Source organism: Cotesia glomerata, linkage group LG5 (genome assembly GCF_020080835.1).
Source record: "Cotesia glomerata isolate CgM1 linkage group LG5, MPM_Cglom_v2.3, whole genome shotgun sequence".
Taxonomy (NCBI): Eukaryota; Metazoa; Arthropoda; class Insecta; order Hymenoptera; family Braconidae; genus Cotesia; species Cotesia glomerata.
In genome coordinates, this window is record NC_058162.1 from 21,178,577 (window position 1) to 21,200,304 (window position 21,728).

Below are 21,728 nucleotides of genomic sequence, written 5' to 3' on the forward strand. Positions count from 1 at the left end.
CAAAAGTTGTTGGACCAATAAAGTGAACTGTTTTGGAGACTACTGCATGCTACCAGAGGAGTTTTTCGTCGAATCTAATGCCGAGAACATCTCCGTTTATACTGCTAACAGTAAGATTTTATTAATCTAATCTAAAGCCTCTTAAAGGTCCTGCTGCTAAAGAAGACAATATATTGCAATCATAATCTTGCTCTAGATATTGGTGATGTCTGTCAAACGGACCGTCACTGTAGTAAATTAAGTAACACTCGCTGCCAAGGAGGCAAGTGTACATGCAAAAACGGTACTTATGAAGATTTTGACAGCTGTTTGATCCCCAGAATGTTCATGATCGAACTTGACTACGAAGCAACTGTTTTAGCTTTCGAACGTAAGTATTCATAATCATCAGCTGATTAATCATCATCTAACCATCTTTGGAATTGCATCAACAGGTTCTCTTAAAAATTGCACCTCTGACTCAGATTGCGGAAACGAGCCAAAACTCCACCTGCTTCCAAGGTAAGTGTGTCTGCTCCAAAGGGTTCCAACTCCAAGATGATGAGTGCCAGGAAATGACCAAGTCGACTTGTTCCAAGCATTATCAATGCTCGCATGGAACCCGGTGCTATCTGAATACCTGCCGATACTTTAATAAATTCTTCAGCTCTGATGGTGCTGACAAGTACACTACTGAAGGTATGTCAGGAAACAGATTAATTAGTTTTGATAATGATGATCTTACAAGGTCAACATTACAGGTTGGGAGTCAGATTGTTGGACTGATCGCGATTGTCGCGACATGAACAACACTGTTTGTTTTGAGAATCGTTGCATGTGCAAATCTGGTTACAGAAGGAACTTCTGGACTGATAAATGTTAAGAATCACCAGATAGAACATGCGATGATGACCGCAAGTGTTTGTATGATCACGACGAACAGTGTGTCCTAGGGGTCTGCAAGATGAAATCAGAGCTATACATAAACCCAGAAAGCATCGACCTTGATCTATACGTTGCGAAACGTAAGCATTATCTTTTTTAGTCTTCACGTGATACTACCAACTTTTTTTTTTAAGATCATTACCAGTTTTGAGTGAACGATCATTATTGTCGTGATTTAAACAATACTCGTTGTCACAACGGAGCGTGTGAATGCTTGCCTAGGTATGAAGTCGTCTTTGATACCTGCCAAAAGATAATAAGGGAAGAATTGTACCGACGACATGGAATGCCGATTGCCTGGGTCCCACTGCTTCTTCGACACCTGTATGATGATCGAAGACCTTAGCGCTTCCTAGCAACAAGACCAACACCTATGTCGCGAAAGGTAAGTTGGAGTTAATTATTATCATCATCATCAATCATGATACTTAATCCCTGATTGTTTCAGACGAAGATGGGTTCTGTCAAACCACCCATCAATGCCGCAATGTTAAAGGCGCTACGTGTAAGAAGAGCAAGTGTGACACGAATTAGTGATTAATAGCAAATGATTATGAATCTACTAGTTTTGAATATATATCACACTTCCTTACTGATGTATTTGCAACAAACGCTCAAAAATTTTTAGTGGAATAAATATTAAATAAATAATTCTTTAGAAGGCAAATGGGTGTTTTATTCGGAAAACTATTGATTCGAAGAAGGCAACCAAGCACCACCCATACGATTCGTTTATTTGGCAACCCTCCAAAACCGATTAGATGGAACTAAAGTGCTGAAGAAAAACAAAACGAAATTTAAACTCATTCTATTCCCATTCGAGCCACCCTATTCTCTTTCTTCTCTTCCAAGATTCTGGATTGTGAATTCTGGATTCTGGATTCAGGATTCGAGTTTGTAAAAGATTTAAGTTTAGTCCCAACTAGTAGTGTCTTACTTTTAAAAAGTGTCTCGGTGTACTGCTAACGGTGGTAGTAGTATAGTTGACAAAACTTCTCAACAAGAGCCAGAGCCATTTTAAAGCTTTTCTCAATAATGCATCGATACCGTTCCTCAGTCTTCACCGTCACCAAATTTGTCTTAAGTAATGCCAGATGATGGGTTCGAAACTATAGTATACTCGTCTATTTCCATCCAGTTATGGCTAGAAAAAAAAAAGTTATATGAAAATATGTTTTAAAATTTTGTTACCATAATTGTTATAATCATATGCGTTATTTCTGAGATAGTTGAAAAACAATTTTTTTTAAATATAATTAATATAAATAATAAATTTTAAGGTAATAAAAGACAATTCAGCAGTTGAAATGGAAGTAGATTTGAACTGTAAAACATAGCTACATAAAATTTCGCATTCAATGAGACCTCAACCATAATTTTACGTGGAGGCCTTGACCTTTCAGTACTTTTTGCTCTTATTGACCGGATTATTCATAGTATTTTTAACTTCCCGCTAAGAAAATCGAATATTTTCAAAAATCGGGAAGTTATTGTTTTCACCCCGTTTTGCAAAAATCGAGTTTTCATCAGATCTCGACGTTTGAAGATCACAGAAAGCTTCCCTGACTATCCCCGCGAGGTTGTCACGGTGTCTGTATGTGTGTGTGTGTGTGTGTGTGTGAAAGTATGTGAACCGCTTATAACTTTTGAACGGCTTGACCGATTTCATCGCGGTTGGTGCCATTCAAAAGGGCTTGACCAAACTTAGATTTTGAAAACTATTTGGACCGATTCAGATCAATAGATTTTGAGAAATCTTAAAAAAACTGAAAAAAAATTTTTTTTCAAATGTGGTTTTTTTGGAATAACTTTTAAACGGTTTGATGGTTCAATTTCAAAAACTAATCAGCTCTTAACCTCAAAAAACCACGTCGATCGCCTCCAGTCCGGTCAAAATCGGTTGATTCGTTCGAGAGATATCGTGAACGAAAGAAAACCGAAAAAAGTGTTTTTTCGGAATAACTCCGAATTTCCTAGCGCGATCAATTCAAAATTTAAGATTTTTTGTGAGGCTTGAAAAACTGCGTCGAATACTGCTAACCGCGTGAAAATCGGTTTATTCATTCAAAAGTTATTGCGGTTTAAAAATTCAAAAAATAGTGTCTTATCAAATCCCTATCAGACTTTTGAGCTCGAAGAGCTCAAAAGCATAGGAAAGCAATCTCTTTAAGCTCGGAAAGCTCAAAATAACCCATAAATTGTATTTTTAAGCTCGAAGAGCTCAAAAACGTCATTAGTGCAATTTTAAGCGCCTAAATATGGAATTAGCGGGAAGTTGCAGGGATGGCCTTCAGGGTCAACCGTTTTCCTAATTTTTTTTTTTTTTCCTTAGGGGGGGGGGAATCCTTTTTACGGATTCTAGGCATAGCTGTTTGTCCTGGATATGTGGCGACTCGACGCAGGGTCATACTAAAACTCGACGCTGACGCCCCTACCCACTAAACCCTAAACCCCTTTCTCTTCTATCATCTGATCCCCCATGGTACCGCCGTAAAGCATTTCTTCGCGGGGGGAGGAATTAGCTGCCGCTCTTCCTTCTGGTGGCTAAGATGTTATTTCTTCCTTCTAGATTCTGTCTTTCGCTCTTTTCCTCTCAATGGATCGCAACTCTGTAAACACTTTTGTAGCAAAAGTGCTTGTGGCGTTCCAGGCAGCTTCTGACGACAACATTGCTTCTACTATTGACTCTGGTTGGGTTCTATTTTTCAGAATCTTCTCTAACTCATCGCGCTGTTGGTTGAAACGTGGACACACAAAAAAAACATGCTCTGCATCTTCATTGACCCCTGGACAGGACGGGCACTCTGGGGTATCATCGTGTTCAAAGCGGTGAAGATACTTCCAGTAACATCCGTGTCCTGATAACATCTGCGTTAAATAATAGCTGAGCTCACCGTGACTCCGGTTGAACCACATATCAATCCGAGGTATGAGACGGTACGTCCACCGACCTTTCTCTGCAGCATTCCACTCCTGTTACCATCTTGCGATGCTGTGTTGCCGTTCTTCCCTTCTAAGTTCTTCAGGGCTCAGTGTGGTTGACCTTTTTCGTTGATATAGGTTCCGTCTTTCCTCAGCTAGGACTTTGAGAGGCAGAGTACCGGAAATAACACACACTGCTTCCTCTGATATTGTGCGGAAGGCGCTAGATACTCGTAGGGCACTCAGTCGATATACTGGTCCCGCCTTTCTCCATGATTCTTGCGTCTTTAGTGCGTCGACCCAAATGGATATTCCGTAAGTGAGCACCGATGTGACTACCGATGACAATAATAGCCTCCTGCTCTGCTTTGGGCCTCCGACGTTCGGCATCAGTCGTGCGAGACTAGCCCTCACTACTGACGCTTTGGCACTGACATGTTCCACTTGCTGCTTGAAGTTGAGTCAGGCATCAAGCATCACTCCCAAATATCGGATATAAGGTTGTGATGTGATTTCTTGTTCGCCGACTTTCAACTTAATGGTCTCTACCACTTTTCTGCTGGTAATAAGCACTGCCTCAGTCTTGTGTTGCGCCAGTTGCAGGTTCACTACGTCCATCCACCGGTTAACGCGCTCAAAAGTGAGATCGAACATATGGTTTATCTCGTCAAGGTGTTTGGCAACGATCACTACGGCTACGTCATCTGCATATGCTACGAGTTTGACGTTTCTTGGCAGAGTTAGTCTTAATAGACCGTCATACATAATATTCCACAGGAGCGGGCCTAGAACTGAACCTTGTGGTACACCTCCAGTAATATCATACTCCCTCGGACCGTTCTTCGTGTCATACTTCAGGACCCTGTTTTCAAAGTAGCTTGCTACGATCTTAAGAAGGTATTCTGGTACATTCTTCTCTTGGAGGGCCTGCATGATGCATTCCCAATTGGCGGAGTTGAAGGCGTTTCTGATGTCTAGAGTCGCCACCAGGCAATACTTCTTTGTTCCACCTTTCCATCTGGTTCCTGCGATTGCTTCCTTGGCCGTATCAACAACCAGTTTGATTGCGTCCAGGGTTGATCGTCCTTTCCGAAATCCATACTGATTGTCTGCCAGGAGTGGGTCGACTACTGCTTCAATTCTCTGGTGAATTATGCGTTCAAATATCTTACCCGCTGTATCTAGCATGCAAAGTGGGCGGTAAGATGACGGTTCATCCGGTGGCTTTTTCCCTTTAGGAAGCAGCACTAACCGTTGCTGTTTCCACTTTCGAGGAAAAATCCCTTTTTTGAGACAGGTGATGTAAACATCCAGGAATAATGCCGGTGCTGCCTTTATAGCTGTTTTTAAGGCAATATTAGGAATTCCGTCTAATCCTGGTGTTTTATTATTCCCTACGCGGTTGCAAGCCTTCGTCAGTTCTTCTTCCGTGACAGGTGGAATGTCCTCCAGTTCGCCTTGAGCTAACTGGTAATGAAGCTCGCGTTGCTGCGGAAACAGCGCGGTAACGATTCTCTGCAGAAGTTGTGGGCATGTGGGTGCCGGCATTTGTTTGACTTTTAGGTGAGTCATGACCACCTTGTACGGTCTACCCCACAGGTCTTTGTCCACCTCGTTGATGAGCTCTTTCCAGCATTGCCTCTTACTATCCTTGATGGCTTTGTTCAATGATCGACGGGCTTTTTTGTACTCTGCGACCAGCTCCGCAGAATTAGGTCGTCGATAGCCACGCTGGGATATTCTTCTTTTCTTTAGACACTCTTTCCGAAGAACGCTGATGTGGTCGTTCCACCAGTGTACTGCCGGGCGTTGGCTTATGCTGCGTTTCCGGACCATACTTGCGTCACAGGCCTGGACAACTCTTTTCATCAGGTCCTTGGTCATTTCTTCTGCGGATCCAGTAGTAATCGGTTCACTATTCAGGGCTATTACCAATGTGCTTGTGTCAAAAGACTTCACTTTCCATCCAATGGTATTGAGTGACTTGATTGGTCTTCTTGTATTCCGGTCATGTGATATTTCCCAGAGAATTGATCTCCTTGTGGACATTTTGCTTGGTTTGGAGAAAGTCCTGCAGTCCACTGACTAGCTTCTCCAGATGTATCAGAGCATCTGTCCTCTTCATCTTTGCACTAAGTAACAGTGCGTCTTGCTGGGCATGAGGCCCGTTTTCACTCCTGTTTGTTTCCTGTGAATTACTCATACTTTTTGATTTACCAGCGCATCGTACGGAGTGGAGCGGATTACCATAACTAGGAACGGGTGTACCCTCGGAGATAGTACTCCTACCCCAGTTCCCTGAGGCCTAGCCGACACTTAGCCAGTCCCGGAATACACGGACGGACTAGACTCGCTCGGAGCGGTGAAGATTCCGATCTCTAACACTCACTGCGTACTTCCTGATCAAGGCCCGAAGTGGCTGGCTCCTGATCCACTGCTGCAACTTACACCTCGGCAGAGCAAGCTCACATCAGCCGTGGCCTGATGTGAGAATGATGTATCGTCGGAAACTACGATACAGGTTCCGGTCACTCCCAGTGGGTCACAGCAGAGAACGATCGTCTTGCTTGGTCAGTTAGTGTGACCAACCCATTACAGGGGAGTTTTGTCCACGGGAGCTTATTTTGTTTGGTTATTTTGCTTGGCTCCTACCCGCTGTACCTCATCAACTAAGAGATTAAGTGTCATCCAAGGACAGCGAGCATCCTCCCATCCGCTCGGGGAGACGCGTCCGGTAGCAGTTTCTCCTCAGCCCCGAACTATGTCTGTATGTTTTTTTTCTCCCTTAGGGGGGGGGGGAATCCTTTATACGGATTCTAGGCATAGTTGTTTGGCCTGGATATGTGGCGACTCGACGCAGCGTCATACTAAAACTCGACACTAACGCCCCTACCTACTAAACCCTAAACCCCTTTTCCTTCTTTCCTCTAATCCCTCATGGAACCGCCGTCAGGCATTACTTCGTGAAGGGAGGATCTAGCTACTGCTCTTCCTTCTGGTGGCTAAGGTGTTAACTACCTTCCTTCTATCTTCTGCTATTTGCTCTTCTTCTTTCGGTGGAATGCAAGTCTTTAAGGACTTCTGTTGCAAACGTGTTGGTAGCGTTCCAGGCAGCTTCTGATGACAATATTGCTTCCACTAGTGAATCTGGTTGCATTCTCTGGTTCAGGATCCTCTCCAGTTCTTCACGCTGTGGATCGAATCGTGTGGATCGTCTGTATATATATATATATATATATATATATATATATATATATATATATATGTGTGTGTGTGTGTGTGTGTGTGTGTGTGTGTGTGTGTGTGTGTGTGTGTGTGTGTGTGTGTGTGTGTGTGTGTGTGTGTGTGTGTGTGTGTGTGTGTGTGTGTGTGTGTGTGTGTGTGTGTGTGTGTGTGTGTGTGTGTGTGTGTGTGTGTGTGTGTGTGTGTGTGTGTGTGTGTGTGTGTGTGTGACTATGTGACTATGTGACTATGTGACTATGTGACTATGTGACTATGTGACTATGTGACTCGCTTATAACTTTTGAACAACTGAACCGATCGGAATATACTAAACGGCGTTCTAAAGAGTTCCCTCAAACTTAGATTTCCTGTGAATTTGAACCGATTCAGACCGATAGATTTTGAGAAATTTTGAAAAATCTCACAAAAAATAAGAAAAAAATTTTTTTTGAAATTGGTTTTTTTGGAATAACTTTTAAACGGCTTTATCGATCAACTTCGAAAACTAATCCGCCCTTAAGCTTGAAAAACTACGTCGATCTCCACCAAGCCGGTCAAAATCGGTTGATTTGTTCGAGAGATATCGTGAACGAAAGAAAACCGAAAAAAGTGTTTTTTCGGGATTACTCCAAAATTTTCGGTTCAATCAATTAAAACCTGAAAATTACTTATGAGGATGATAAATTTGCGTCGAATGCCGCCAACCGCGTGAAAATTCGTTGATCCATTCAAAAGTTATTGCGGTTTGAAAATTCCAAAAATAGTGTTCTATGAAACTTCTATCAGACTTTTGAGCTGGGAGAGCTCAAATGCATAGAAATATTATTTCTTTGAACTCAGCGAGCTCAAAATATCACATAAATTATATTTTGAGCTCAAAAATCTCAAAAATGTCATAAGTACAATTTTAAGCGCCCAGGAATGGAATTAGCGGGAAGTTGCAGGGATGGCCTTTAGGGTGAACCGTTTTTCTAATTTTTTTAATCAGCTTGACGAGCTGAGTCAGAAAGTAGAAAAATTTTTGGAAATTTGCGTTATGAGGACAAGCGGAATAATGACATTTCTATAGAATCTACTAAAAATTACATAACTTTTTTTTCCCAGCCAATAAATTTATTTTTCCTCATATAAATTTAATAATACTTCAATAACTAAAGTGTAATTACTGTTTGTGAAGAATCATACTCAATTAAAATAATTAAAGTTATTTCTAAGACACAAAAAAATTGGTTTGTACGATAATTGAAACTCATTGATTTAGTTTATACGATTAAACTCCAATGTTGCATCTAAATGTATTATAATAGCGTGATTAAGAAAAAAAAAAATCATTAACTAACCGCAAGGAAACTAACCATCCAATCAACTTCTTCCAGATAATGACACCTAAGCAATCTTTTCCGTAACGATACAAGATCATTTTATGTATAAAAAGGATTGCAACTTACTTATTTATGATAGTATTATTAAATAGTTGCATCAATGAAAGTATTTTATGACAGATCAGACTCTCAGAGTCTTTTATACATCTTTATATTACCAGTAACATTTCTACTTATTGTTTATTTCTACTGTCTTCACAGAATAAGCTACTGGAAAAGACGCGGTGTGCAACAATTGCAAAGTACAGACATAATTTTTGGTGATTTCAAAAATGGAATTTTGTTTCGCACCGCTCCAGGATTCCACTTGGGAGAAATTTACCGCAAAGCGCCTCAAGACGCGCCTTATGTCGGTTTCTACATTTTTCACAAGCCATGTCTTTTGCTGCGGGACCCGGAGATAATCAAGCAGATTTTGATCCGTGACTTTGATCATTTTTCCGACAGACATTTCGCTGGGCCCCAACAGAAAGACAGCATTGGGATGAGGAATTTGTTTGGGTTGAAAAATCCTGCCTGGAAGTACTTGAGGAGCAAAATAACTCCGACGCTTACTCGCGGAAAATTGAAGCAAATGCTCCCGCTGATGATGGAAACTACGCAGCCTATGATGGAATATCTGAAAAATGAATGTGTTAATGATAAAATTAAAGTTATTGATGCTCAGGAGATTAATTACAAGTATACTGCTGACCTTATTGCCAATGTCGCTCTTGGTACTAAGACTGACTCTTTTCAGTATCCCAATTCTGACTACAGCAAATCTCGTAAGTTTGATTTTTTAATTAATTATTATTAACTATGTCAGATAAATGAATTATTAAAAATTATTTTTTAGTTATGGAATTCTTCCATGGGTTTAAACGCATGGTAGCGTTGGTCACAGTGTTTTTTATGCCTGAACTTGTAGAAATGATCGGATCTCCAATGTTATTTGATTCGACCTTTGTTAGAAAACTTTTTTGGAGCGCAGTTAAATTTCGAGAAAAAAGTGGTTTTAAAAGAGGAGATTACATTGATTCAATCATTCAATTGAAGAATGGAGAGAAAAATTCACTTTATAGTAAGTTATTTCTTTTGAAATCATATGATGATACCTTCGCGGTTTTTGAAATACCGTAAATTTTCGGTATTAATGTGCTTATCATAAATTTACCGTTATAATTCTGATATAATACGGTATTTCTGTGGTTATATTGGTCAGTTTTTTTACTATAATCACGCAAAATTTCTACTGTAGTTTTGCTGCAAAGTTAATAGAATAATACCATAAAATTACCGTAAAACTCCAGAATTTTTACTGTAAAAAATCTATGTATTGACTATACCCTAGTAACATGTGTTTGAGCAAGATTCTGGAGCAAGTATCTTGAGCAAGACCCCTAGTCACTAGTGTCTTTTTCTAAGTATGTGTCTTCCGCAAGATTGAGTTACAAGAAACTTTTGTCCAGATTTGTATATGACTTGCTCATGGAATTGTACGCAAGAATATTGGTGATATTTTGAACATGTTGCAGTGAACAAGTGTCTGGTGCATTTATTACACTAGTAACTTACAAAAGACGCTTGCGCATGGTTTGCTCAAGATGCGCAGAATGGATACATTTTTTTATTTCTGACACATTTCTTGCGCAATAAACCCACAACAGATTCTTATACATGGCTTGCTCAAGAACTGCTCAAGATTCGTAAAATACACAATTTTTTTCTTTTTCTTTTTCTCCTCCAGTAGTTTAAATTACATTAACTCAGTGATTCTCATTTTTCAACATTCTTATCTCAATATAAAAGCACAAGAAAAATGAAAGCAATTTGTTGTATTATTAATAATATTCGAATGCTTTAGTTATGATCTTTTTTTTATCAAGATATAAAAAAAATGGTTATTTCGTATAATTTGTTGTCGAAAATATAATTGCCGTTCTTTGTATTATACTTCGAATTGACAAGTAAGAATTATTCTATTTTTTATAAATTAAATGATTTAATTAATTCATGTAGTTACTCAATTAAAATCGTTTCACTGTTATAACATAAAAAATTCTTTTGCGATACTCATTTATCAATTAATTTCATTAACTCTTAAACATTAATTATAAAAAAAAAAAAAGTTATCATTTAAAAATAAAGTTGAAAAAAAACTGGAATCTTATTATCTTTGAAGTTTTTCTGAAAAAATAGTTTTTAGATATAATATTCCCGTTATTCCGGATACTTTTTTTTACGTTTGTTACTTACGACTTTAAAAGCACTATTAGTTTTTATAGTTATAGAAAACCCTGTCTTATCTACCGGTCTATTTTAATATTGTAAAGTATGAGAACCACTGAAATGTAAAATGTTGTTAGCGAACAAAGAAGGGATGGAGTGGCAGAGATGGTTGTCTGTATCGATGGATCTTGAGCAAATCTTGAGCAAGCCATGCGCAAGCACATTGAACATGTTTCTGACACCAGTCTTTCTCTAGAATAGAGTTAGCATCTTCATCATTAAAAATGCGCCAGATATTGTCATGTTTCTTGTATAATTTTTGAGCAATAATCTGGTACCAGATTCTTGTGGAAAGGCCATCCCTGCAACTTCCCGCTAATTCCGTTAATACCTGGCCGCTTTTTTGAGCTCTTCGAGCTCAAAAAGATACCTTTTCTATGCTTTTGAGCTCTTTGAGCTCAAAAGTCTGATAGAAGTTTCATAGAACACTATTTTTTGAATTTTCAAACCGCAATAACTTTTGAATGAATGAACCGATTTTTACGCGGTTGGCGGTATTCTACGCAGTTTTTTAAGCCTCATGAAGAATTTCTAAGTTTCAATTGGTCAAACCCGAAATTTCGGAGTAACTCCGAAAAAACACTTTTTTCGGTTTTTTTTCGTTCACGATATCTCTCGAAGGAATCAACCGATTTTGACCGGATTGGCGGTGATCGACGTGGTTTTTCAAGGTTGAGAGCTGATTAGTTTTTAGAATCGATCGGTTGAGCCGTTTAAAAGTTATCCCAAAAAAACCACTTCAGAAAAAATTTTTTTTCCTATTTTTTTTTTAGATTTCTCCAAATTTCTTAAAATCTATCGGTCCGAATCGGTTCAAATTAACAGGAAATCTAAGTTTGGCGAAGCCCTTTCGAATGGCACCAACCGCGATGAAATCGGTTCAACCGTTTAAAAGTTATAAGAGGTTTACATACTTACACACACACACACACACACACACACACACACACACACACACACGCGCGCGCGCGCGCGCGCGCGCGCACATATATATATATATACATACAGACATAGTGACACCCTCGCGGGAATAGTCAGGAAAGCTTCCTTGAAAACCAATAACTTCCCGATTTTTGAAAATTTTCAATTTTCTTAGCGAGAAGTTAAAAATTAATTTGATTCAAGAGAAAAATTCTTGAACCAAGAATATAATTTTGAAGAGCGTAATTGTCTTGAATCGAGACGAGAAATTCTTGAATCAAGTAAAATTTCCTTAAATCAAGAATTTTTCTACTCAAATCAAGAATGTTAAGTTCTTCAAAATTATATATTTGATTCAAGAACATTTTTTTTTCTGTGAAGTATGACGGTAAACATATAACATTTATATCGTATAAATACCGAATCTTTGCGGTATTTCCAAAACCGTGAGGGTAGTAACTATTTTCAATTAGTCACATTTAAATTTTAAATTTAGTACCAGGCAAAAAGACATCCAAAAAATGTTTTCATTGGATTTCATACATTTCAGAAAAAAAAATACAATTTTTATTAATAAATTGTATTGAAACTACATTAAAAGAAAAAATTCATTTTGCAAAAAATGAGCAATTTTAAAATAAGAAATTAATTTGTTGAAAATTTCAAACAATTTTATTTCTTAGCTAAAGAAATAAAAATTTTTTGCACAGTAACTTTTTTCTCTTAGTGTATCTTCTTTGAGGTAATATTGTACTGACGATATTGATAATTGTCAAATGTAGAATACAAAGTTATTGAACCAAGAAAATCACTTTGAAGAGTTTCATTGTTTTAAATTAAGACGAAAAAAATTTTGAATCAAGTAAAATTTACTTAAAACAAGAAAAATGTCTTTCTTCAAAGATTTTTCGTGCTTAAATTAAAACAATAAAGCTTTTCAAGATTATTTTCTCAGTCCATGAATTTTTCTCTGGAATCAAATTAATTTTTTTTCAATGTAATATGCAACTTCGCGTTGAAATAAATAATTGTTTGCTTTAATTAAAAAGCAAACTAAATAATTTGAATAGAAAGTTATTTTCTACATTTTAGTTTGATTTTTGATCAAAGCGTGTATGTTAGTTTTTCAAACTCTAATTTTTTTAATTGTAAAACGTACGAATTTTCCTAGTTGATGATAATCTTGGTCACACACTTTTTAATGCGCATTAAATCTTTCTGGTATAAATTTAGAGAAATTATATGGGTGATTCTCTGTAAGGATGTTTTTTGCTGTCCCAGGCATTTTTTTATTAGAAAAATTGTTATTTTGTTACCAAAAAAAATTTATTACGAAAGTAAAAAAACATTTCTATTTGGAGCATTGAAATCTAAAATGGAATAAATTTTGGTTTTTTTGCTATAAATTCGTAAACCACCGAAACGTCAGTCCCCTAGGCTGTCCCAGTCCCAAAGTTAAAACTTTAAGATTAAATTTTAAGTTATTCGTCAATAATATATAATTTGGTCCATAATGTTTATAAACTTAATTAGTTAACTAACAATCTTCTTCAATAAAAAGTACCGAAAGTTAATTTGTTTCATTAAATTCATTAAACCAAAGTTTGTCCCAGGCATTTTAAGATCAGTCCCCTGCCAGAAGTTCAAAGCCAAAAAAAAAATCTAGCGTGTTATTTTACCTTTTGTAAGGTTTATAAGGATCTAACTAGCCGTAAGTTAATAACCATAGGGCTGTTAGCGCTTTATCGGCATTTTTGTTTATAATTTATTTATAAAATTGGATCCATAAGTCTTAATATTATTCTAATTAACGTAAACATGCATTGAGAACTTAAAAAGTTAAATGCATTAAAATAGTTTGCTTGATTTTTCTCAATTTGATAAAAAAAATCAGTCCCCTGGCAGTCAGTCACCTGTCATGTTATATGGCAAAAGATACACAAGTATCGAAAAAGCAAAAATTAATTCGGCTGTTTATTTATTATAATTAAGCTGATAGTTTTGTAGCCCTTGTTAATTTTTTTTCTAATAAAATCAAAAATAATTTAGCCGGACAATTTTGTACAGATTTAAGACATTCTTACAAAGAATCACCCATATATTGTCATAAAAAATGATTAAAAAATCGTCATAAGAATTATTAAAATTTTTCCATATAGATTTTTAGAATTTGTTATTGACATTGAATTCTTCCATTTAAAAATTAATTATCAATTAATAACTTAGTTCAATATTTATCAGTAACAATCGAATTGATCTATCAGTATCTCATGACCTTATCTGATAATTTTCTTAATTAATCTCTTTCAATACGATTAATGAGAAAAAAATGTACCAGATATTACATACCTCTTCTTACTTTCACGTAGAGAAAATAATTAGTAATATCATAAATTTTCAACATGTTACAGGGTTGGAGGGTGACAACCTTTTGTTCCAGTCCGGAACATTTTTTTCTGGCTTTGAATCAAGTTCAACTACAGCGACTTTCACTCTTATGGAGTTAGCAAAGAAGAAAGAGTATCAAGACCGTGCTCGAGAAGACATAAAAAAAGCTATTGACAAACATAGATGGACTTTCGAGGCTTTCAATGATATGAAGTATTTGGATCAATGTATCGCCGAAGGCGTGAGATTACATCCGTCCGTTTCCACAATCGATCGTTATACTCTCCAGGATTATAAAGTACGTTATTAAATGAAAATATCCATTCATTTATGCTAATAAAATTAACAGAAATCTGAAAATTTTAATGATTTTTCTTATTAAAAAAATTATTACAAAAAATAAAAAAAATTGCACTTATAGTTTTTAAAATCTTTTAAATATAAAATTTTTCTTTTTTATTTTTTATAATGATTTTTTAGTTCTTATTTAATTAATTAAAAAAATCAAAATTTTTTTATTAATGTCTGCTGATTTCTGGATAATATTTATATGAAAATGAAATTTACAGAAATTTTAAAATTTTTATGATTTTTCTTATTAAAAAAATTATTACCAAAAATAAAAAAGAAAAATTTTATATTTAAAAGATTTAAAAAACTATAAGTGCAATTTTTTGTAAGTATTTTTTTGGTTCTAATTTAATTAATTTACAAAATCAAAAAATTTTTTAATGCCTGCTGATTTCAGGATCATATTTATTTATATTTTGTTCTATCTAAACAATAATAAAGATAATTCAAAGATAAGTACTGATAAATAATTATTGTATTTTAGATACCTGATACGAACATTATCATTGAAAAAGGCACTCCGATTTATATTTCCCTGTATGGCTTGCATGGTGATCCAAAATTTTTCGACGAACCAGAAGTATTTAATCCCTGATCGGTTTAGCGAAGACCAAAAAATTTCTGATGCGTACATTCCTTTTGGAGCGGGACCTAGAATGTGTGTTGGTAAGTAAATGATGTATGAAAATTAGAAATAATATTCTATTAACATAGATGAAAAAAATTAATTTTGTTAACTGCAGGTATGAAAGTCGGACAATTACATGTCAAAGTTGTGCTCTCAATGATTTTGTCCGAGTACGAAGTCCATCAGAATCCAGAAGAAATTTATAAGTTAGACTCACGGTCAACTTTTACTGCTGCTGCAAATGGCATCAATATTGAGTTTAGAAAATTGATCAAATGATAGATTTATACTATTTTTGTATATTATTATTAGCTATTTAATTACACAGACTCATGAAAAAATAAATTTTACGCTTGCTTAACTTCTATGAAAAGCCAAAAAAAATTTTTGTTTGCAGATTACTGTTGAATGTTACCAAGAGAAGCAAACAAAAAAAAAATATAAAGAAGAAATGATTTTCATACATGATTTAGTTAAAAATGTATTTGCAAATAAGAATATCTCTTAGAAGAAAATCATTTTGAACAGTTTCATCGACTTCAAGCAAGTCGAAAAATTTATCAGTTAAAGAATTTTTTTAAATCAAAATAACGATGAAGCTTTTAAAAAATAATTTTTTTGGTTAAAAAATTTTTCTTTCGAATCAAGTTAAATTTTTTTTAGTGTAAATTGAGGAGCTGAGTTTCAAAAGGGTATCTTTTAATAAATATTCGAATTTTTTTTTTTTAATAATCGGGTGTAAAATCATTTTTAAAAATTAATAATCCATTGATATTTTGTTTTTTAGTATTCATTTTAAATGGTTTTATAATTTATTAATTAAAATATTAAAAATAGTTAATTGTTCTAATGTTTAATAGTTAATTTTTCGTAGTTATTATTTCCAAAAATAAAAAATTTGTTGAATTATCTTTGTTTGTTTCGAATAAAAAAATATTATTCGATGATTATTCTGTCAAGTAAGCCAAAAACATCTTTTTTATCACTTAGGATTAAAAAGGTACTTTTTTTATCACTTTGGATCAAAAGGGTACTTTTTTTTATCACTTCGGATCAAAAGGGTACTTTTTTTTATCACTTCGGATCAAAAGGGCACTTTTTCTAAATTCAACTAATAACAACACTGAGAATTATAAAGTTTTTTTTATAAAAATTAAATTACGCCTTTATCACCACGAGCAATATGCATGAGAATAAAAAAAAATTTATAGTTTAAAGTAAACAGTTTTTTACGTGTATTGAAAAAAACTAAAAAATAAAAAGATACCCTTTTGAAAATCAGCTGCTCAATTATGATTTTTTTATAAGTTTTATCTGTAATAACAGAAAAAAATTATTAACTATTGCATAACTAATTGAAAAATTGTGATAAAAATTTTTTTAGGAGGATTATTGTACATTTATATATCCAGTAAGCCCCTTAATTGTTTCATTTCTTAAATTTTCTATTTAATATGTTAAAATAATTTTTATTAAGTGTCCAAAGTAGAAGAAAATTATAAATATTGGTCCTACAGCTCCGGAAGTAAGGATTTTTTTTTGAGAAATTTCCTCCTTTTTTTTAATATTTTTAAAGTTTGAAAAATCTTTATTAGTTTTGAGATATTTGTAAAAAACTAAACCCCCCCCCTTTTTTTTTTTAATTAATTGTTAATAACTGTTGCAATTTTTGCAAGCGGAACTTCATTTTTTTCAAAAATTATCTAGATGCTATTCTAATTCGAATGACACCCGAATCATAATTTTTGGAGACTGCTGCAAAAAATTGACCAAAAAGGCACTTTGTTGACTAGACTATAACTTAAAATTCAAACGTTAAATTTGAGTTCAGCGGAAAAAATATACAAAACAAGTATGATTTTATTTTAATTCCTACTTTTATTTTTTTCTGAGTTTTAATAATTATCGAAGCTGAGATACTCAGTATTAATAAGACAGAATATTTCTATACCTTCTAAATTTTGTATATTTTTGACAAAGAACAAAATAGTGATTATAAACTATCAATTAATGATTATCAATTATAAATTACTAAAAATTTTTTTTTGTTTTGTTTTTCTCTTCTTTCAAATTTGTTAAAAAATTTCTTAAATCTATCTTTTCTTTACAAATGCTATTTATTGTAAATAAACATTACTAAACAAATACGAAACTATTTTATAATTATAGTGATTATTATTTAAGTTATTTATTTATTTTAAGACCAGTATAAACTTCTACTTCTAAATTATTCAATTGAATATATAAACGGCATTCTATTAGTTTTTTACGCTATAAGTTATATAACGATTCAAGATGACAGTGAATTGCGACTGACAGAAATATTATATGCTGATGCTTAACTAAAGTATGACTAATGTAATAATTAATAATAGCTCGAAGTTGCAATTCATACATCAATTGAACATTGAGCGTGATGATGATATGCATTTTCAAAGCATTGAAAATATTTACATTCAAGATAACAGATATCTGTGAGCAGTTATCAGTTTAGCATTGTTGTTTTGGTTCTTATAAACTTACTCCAGTCTGGTGTCAGTGTTTGTGAAGTTATAATGGAAAGTCCGTTGTTGATGTTGGCAACTACAGTTGCAATTTTAGCAAGTATTTTCTATGTTTGGGCTAAGTACAAGCTTACTTATTGGCAACAGCGTGGTGTTCCGACTCTGCCGACAAATTTAATCTTCGGAAACTTCAAAGATGCTATGCTGCTTCGCGTCTCACCGGGATATCTTCTGGGAAGACTTTATAATGAAGCCAGAGGCGATCCTCCTTTTTTGGGGATCTACATCATGCACAAGCCCTTTCTGATACTGCGGGATCCTAAAATAATAAAACAGATGATTATCAAGGACTTTAATTTCTTCCAAAATCGGTACTTCTCTTCCCGAAACCGGAATGATAAACTGGGCACTGACAATCTCTTCTCCATAAACAATCCCGAATGGAAATACATCAGGACCAAATTGTCGCCGACTTTTACCAGTGGAAAACTCAAGCAGTTGTTTCATCTGATGGTAGAGACTTCTGACAACATGAAGAATTATTTGGATAACAAATTTGCTGATGATAAAAATAAAATTCAAAGCATTGAAGTCAAAGACACTAGCACTATGTATACTACTGATATCGTTGCGTCACTGGCTTTTGGTATCAGCACTAATTCATTTGATCAACCTACACCAGAATTTTATAAACGAAGTAAGTATTTAGTATTGTAAAAAAAAAAATAAAATTATAAGTGTTGTATTACCCTGAATAAAAAAAAGTATTGAGACAAAGAAAAAAGTATCAAAAAGTATTGGATTGACTAGAAAACCGTTTTTATTTTCAATACTTTTTTCTTTGTCTCAATACTTTTTTTTAATCAGGGTACTCACTTTGTAAATTCTTCTGTAGGTCGAGAACAACAAAATTTCAATATCGGGTTTGCTATAAGAATATTTAGTGCATTTTTCTTCCCATCACTTTCAAGATTATTCAACAATTCATTTTTTGGTAAAAATACTGATTACTTCCGTGAAGTTTTTTGGACTTCAATGAATGCACGTGAAAAATCTAAAACTGAAAGAGGCGATGTTATTGATTCGTTACTTAAATTGAAGAATGAAAAACAAGATGCACAATTTAGTAAGTTGTTTTTAGTTAATTTAAGATGGGTTTTATGTTAAGTTTAATAAATTTTGAGTAATTTTTTTATTGTCTCGGTCACCTTTTTTTTTGCATAGCAAATTGGAAAATGAAATTTCGTAATATTTTTTCTTAATTTATACTATTTTACGAGAATTTGCGATAATAATAATAAAAACAAATTTTTCAATTTGTTTTAAAGCTTTCAGTTCTAACAAAAATCATATGCAAATTTTTCAAAATTATAAACTTTTGATTTAAAAAAAAATTTTTTGTTCATCAAAAAATTGAGATTTAAAAATTTTTTTAAAACTATTCTATTTTTGATTAACTTTAAAAAAAATATGTAATTGTGCAATAAAAATTTTAGGTATAATTTTCTTGAGTTGTACACTGAAAGGAAAAATTTCTTTTGAAAAAAATGGGCATAGTTGTGACAAGAAATTAATTTGTTGAAAATTTTCAACAATTTTATTTTTTAGATAAAGAATTAAAAATTTTTCTCGCAGTAATTTTTTTGTTGAAAAAAAATTTTATAGATTTGGGAAAAAAATAAAAATTTTTCTGGTTGAAAAAGTTTTTTTGATTTTGAAAACTAAGAAATAAAATTATTTAAAATTTTTTAAAAAATTAATTTTTCAATATAAAATTGCTCATTTTTTTCAAAAGAAATTTATTTTTTGGTAGTGTGGTAATGTGGACCGTGAAATTAAAAAATTACCAAATTTTGGATATAGAAATACTTATTAATTATTAATAATTTTATCTAAAGAATTAAAAATATTTATCATCAGGATTTGAAGGTGATAGCCTTGTAGCACAATCAGCAATATTCTTCATAGCGGGTTTGGAGTCAAGTTCAGTGACAATTTCATTCGCATTGTATGAACTAGCCCGACGTCCAGATCTTCAAGATCGCGTGCGCACTGAAATAATTGATAACTTGAACAAGTTTGGCGGATTAACATACGATTCGATACAGAATATGAAGTATCTTATGCAAGTAATAAATGAAACTCTAAGATTATACCCACCTGCTCCGATTATAGATCGTGTAGCCACCGAAGATTATAAAGTAAATACTTATTTTATTTTCAATTGTTGGCTTCGTAATTATATTTGATAAGTAAGTGATTAATGAAATAAATTTGTAGATTCCCGACACTGATATCATCATTGAAAAAGGAACAGCGGTTTACATTCCATTGCCAGGTGTTCATAAAAATCCAAAGTATCACCCAGACCCAGAAAAATTTGATCCAGATCGGTTTAGTGAAGAGAGGAAAATGACATGGAATCTTGTACGTTCCTACCGTTTGGTGAAGGTCCAAGGATTTGTATCGGTAACTCTATAATTTTCCTATAATGTATAATTCATATTTACTATTATTATTATTAACTTACTAATGATTATTTATTGAAGCATTTCGCGTGGGAATGTTGCAAACAGCAGTTGGTCTAATAAGAATTCTCCAAGGCTATGAAGTATCTGTGAACCCAAATTACAAAACCGAAATAAGTACACGTAACATATTCACAACTCCTGCGAATGGTATTCACTTATACTTCAAGAAACTTAATGTTTAAGTGCAACTAGCAACCTGCAGTCACTATGCGACTGCCGAGATTTACGAATTATAAATAAGAAAACTTTGGCTTAATGATTTTTTGACGTGATAACGTCTTATAAATCGATGAACACCGGTTGCACGTACGAAAAAGTGTCACGTTCCGCCTAAGCTTGAGCGTGCAAATGAGAGCGCGCAACAAGCGATATAGAGGCACAATCGGCCCAAGTGTTGGCTTGTGACACATTTATTTCTCTTTTCGCGTGACGTCAGAGCTAGCAGTTCGAATATTTTTCTATAACTAATTGTTCGTGATTATATTTAAACGAATGATTTAAATTAAATTTGCAAAAACTGTAAATAATATTTGAAAATTAAAAATTAATGTTTTTAACCAGTTTTAAAAATATTTGTCAAATTATATCAATTATATCAAATTATAATTATTGATAATATTAATAATTAATATTAATTATGTCAATTATCAAATCATTATATCAATTTTTAATTAACAATGTATTAATAAGTACTTTTTATTTGTTAAAAATAATTTTTAAATATTTAAAATTAAAAATTTTAAATACGAAATAATAATAATTCAATTCAATTCAATTCATCATAGTATGAAATTTTTCATCAATGTTTCTTTATATCGTTATCACGTAAAACTATCATCCGTAAATCAACTTTACAGTCAACCAATTTTTTCCAACTAATTTAAGTACAAAGATATTTTATTAATATTCGTCCATATTATGCTGAGTCAAAACACCAAATTCGTGAGATTGACTTAAGCAATATACTAAACAATAAAAATTTATAGCAATCACTATGTACTTGGGACATCTTAAAAATGAGAGTGAAAGTAGAAAATAATTTAAATAAATTCCAAAATCTCACAAACAAATAAGGTTAAAAATATAAAAAAAATATATTTGAATAGTTCAATAATCAGGTAACAAAAAAGTCCTTAAGCATATCTGTCATAACATTATTTGTTTATGTTTCTTTATGACGTTATCACGTAAAACTGTCATCCGTAAATCGACTTTACAGACAACCAATTTTTTCCAACTAATTTAAGTACAAAGATATTTCATCAATATTCGTCAACGACCATATCATGCTGAGTCAAAACACCAGTTCTCGTCCGATCACTGAAGTTAAGCAGCATTGAGCGTGGTTAGTACTTGGATGGGTGACCGCTTGGGAACACCACGTGTTGTTGGCACAACTTTTTTTTTTAAATCGAATACCTGTGACAAATTGAATATTCATTTACCTAAAATTAAATTCAATCGATTAAATAATAATTAACAGAGATGTGTCAATAAACACTTGAAATAATCAATAAAAAATATATATACAATTTACTGTGACATATAAAAATTTAAATCCAATTAGAGTTTTATTAATTTTATAAATTTCATAATCATTAATCATTTTTAAACATAAATTCTGTATAAATAAATTTAATGTCTAATACTAATTTATTTTTATCACAAAAAATATTAATTATCG

At 33.4% G+C, this 21,728-nt stretch overlaps 1 long non-coding RNA gene, 1 other non-coding gene and 2 pseudogenes across 3 annotated transcripts; all 4 read left to right on the forward strand.

Annotated features, from left to right (window-relative positions):
• Positions 1 to 2,029, forward strand: LOC123265552. Of its 2 annotated transcripts, none has more exons than XR_006509588.1 (6): positions 1 to 110; positions 197 to 370; positions 435 to 678; positions 741 to 1,004; positions 1,059 to 1,309; positions 2,019 to 2,029. It is a non-coding gene; the product is annotated as an uncharacterized LOC123265552 (long non-coding RNA). The 2 variants fall into 2 exon arrangements; XR_006509587.1 differs by lacking the exon at positions 2,019 to 2,029 and adding an exon at positions 1,373 to 1,441.
• A 6,510-nt stretch (positions 2,030 to 8,539) lies between these two features.
• Positions 8,540 to 15,602, forward strand: LOC123265549 (annotated as a pseudogene).
• Positions 15,603 to 17,435: 1,833 nt separating this feature from the next.
• LOC123265548 lies at positions 17,436 to 20,601 on the forward strand (annotated as a pseudogene).
• A 714-nt stretch (positions 20,602 to 21,315) lies between these two features.
• LOC123266408 lies at positions 21,316 to 21,438 on the forward strand. Its single transcript, XR_006509775.1, has one exon. It is a non-coding gene; the product is annotated as a 5S ribosomal RNA (ribosomal RNA).
• The last annotated feature ends 290 nt before the right edge of the window (positions 21,439 to 21,728 follow it).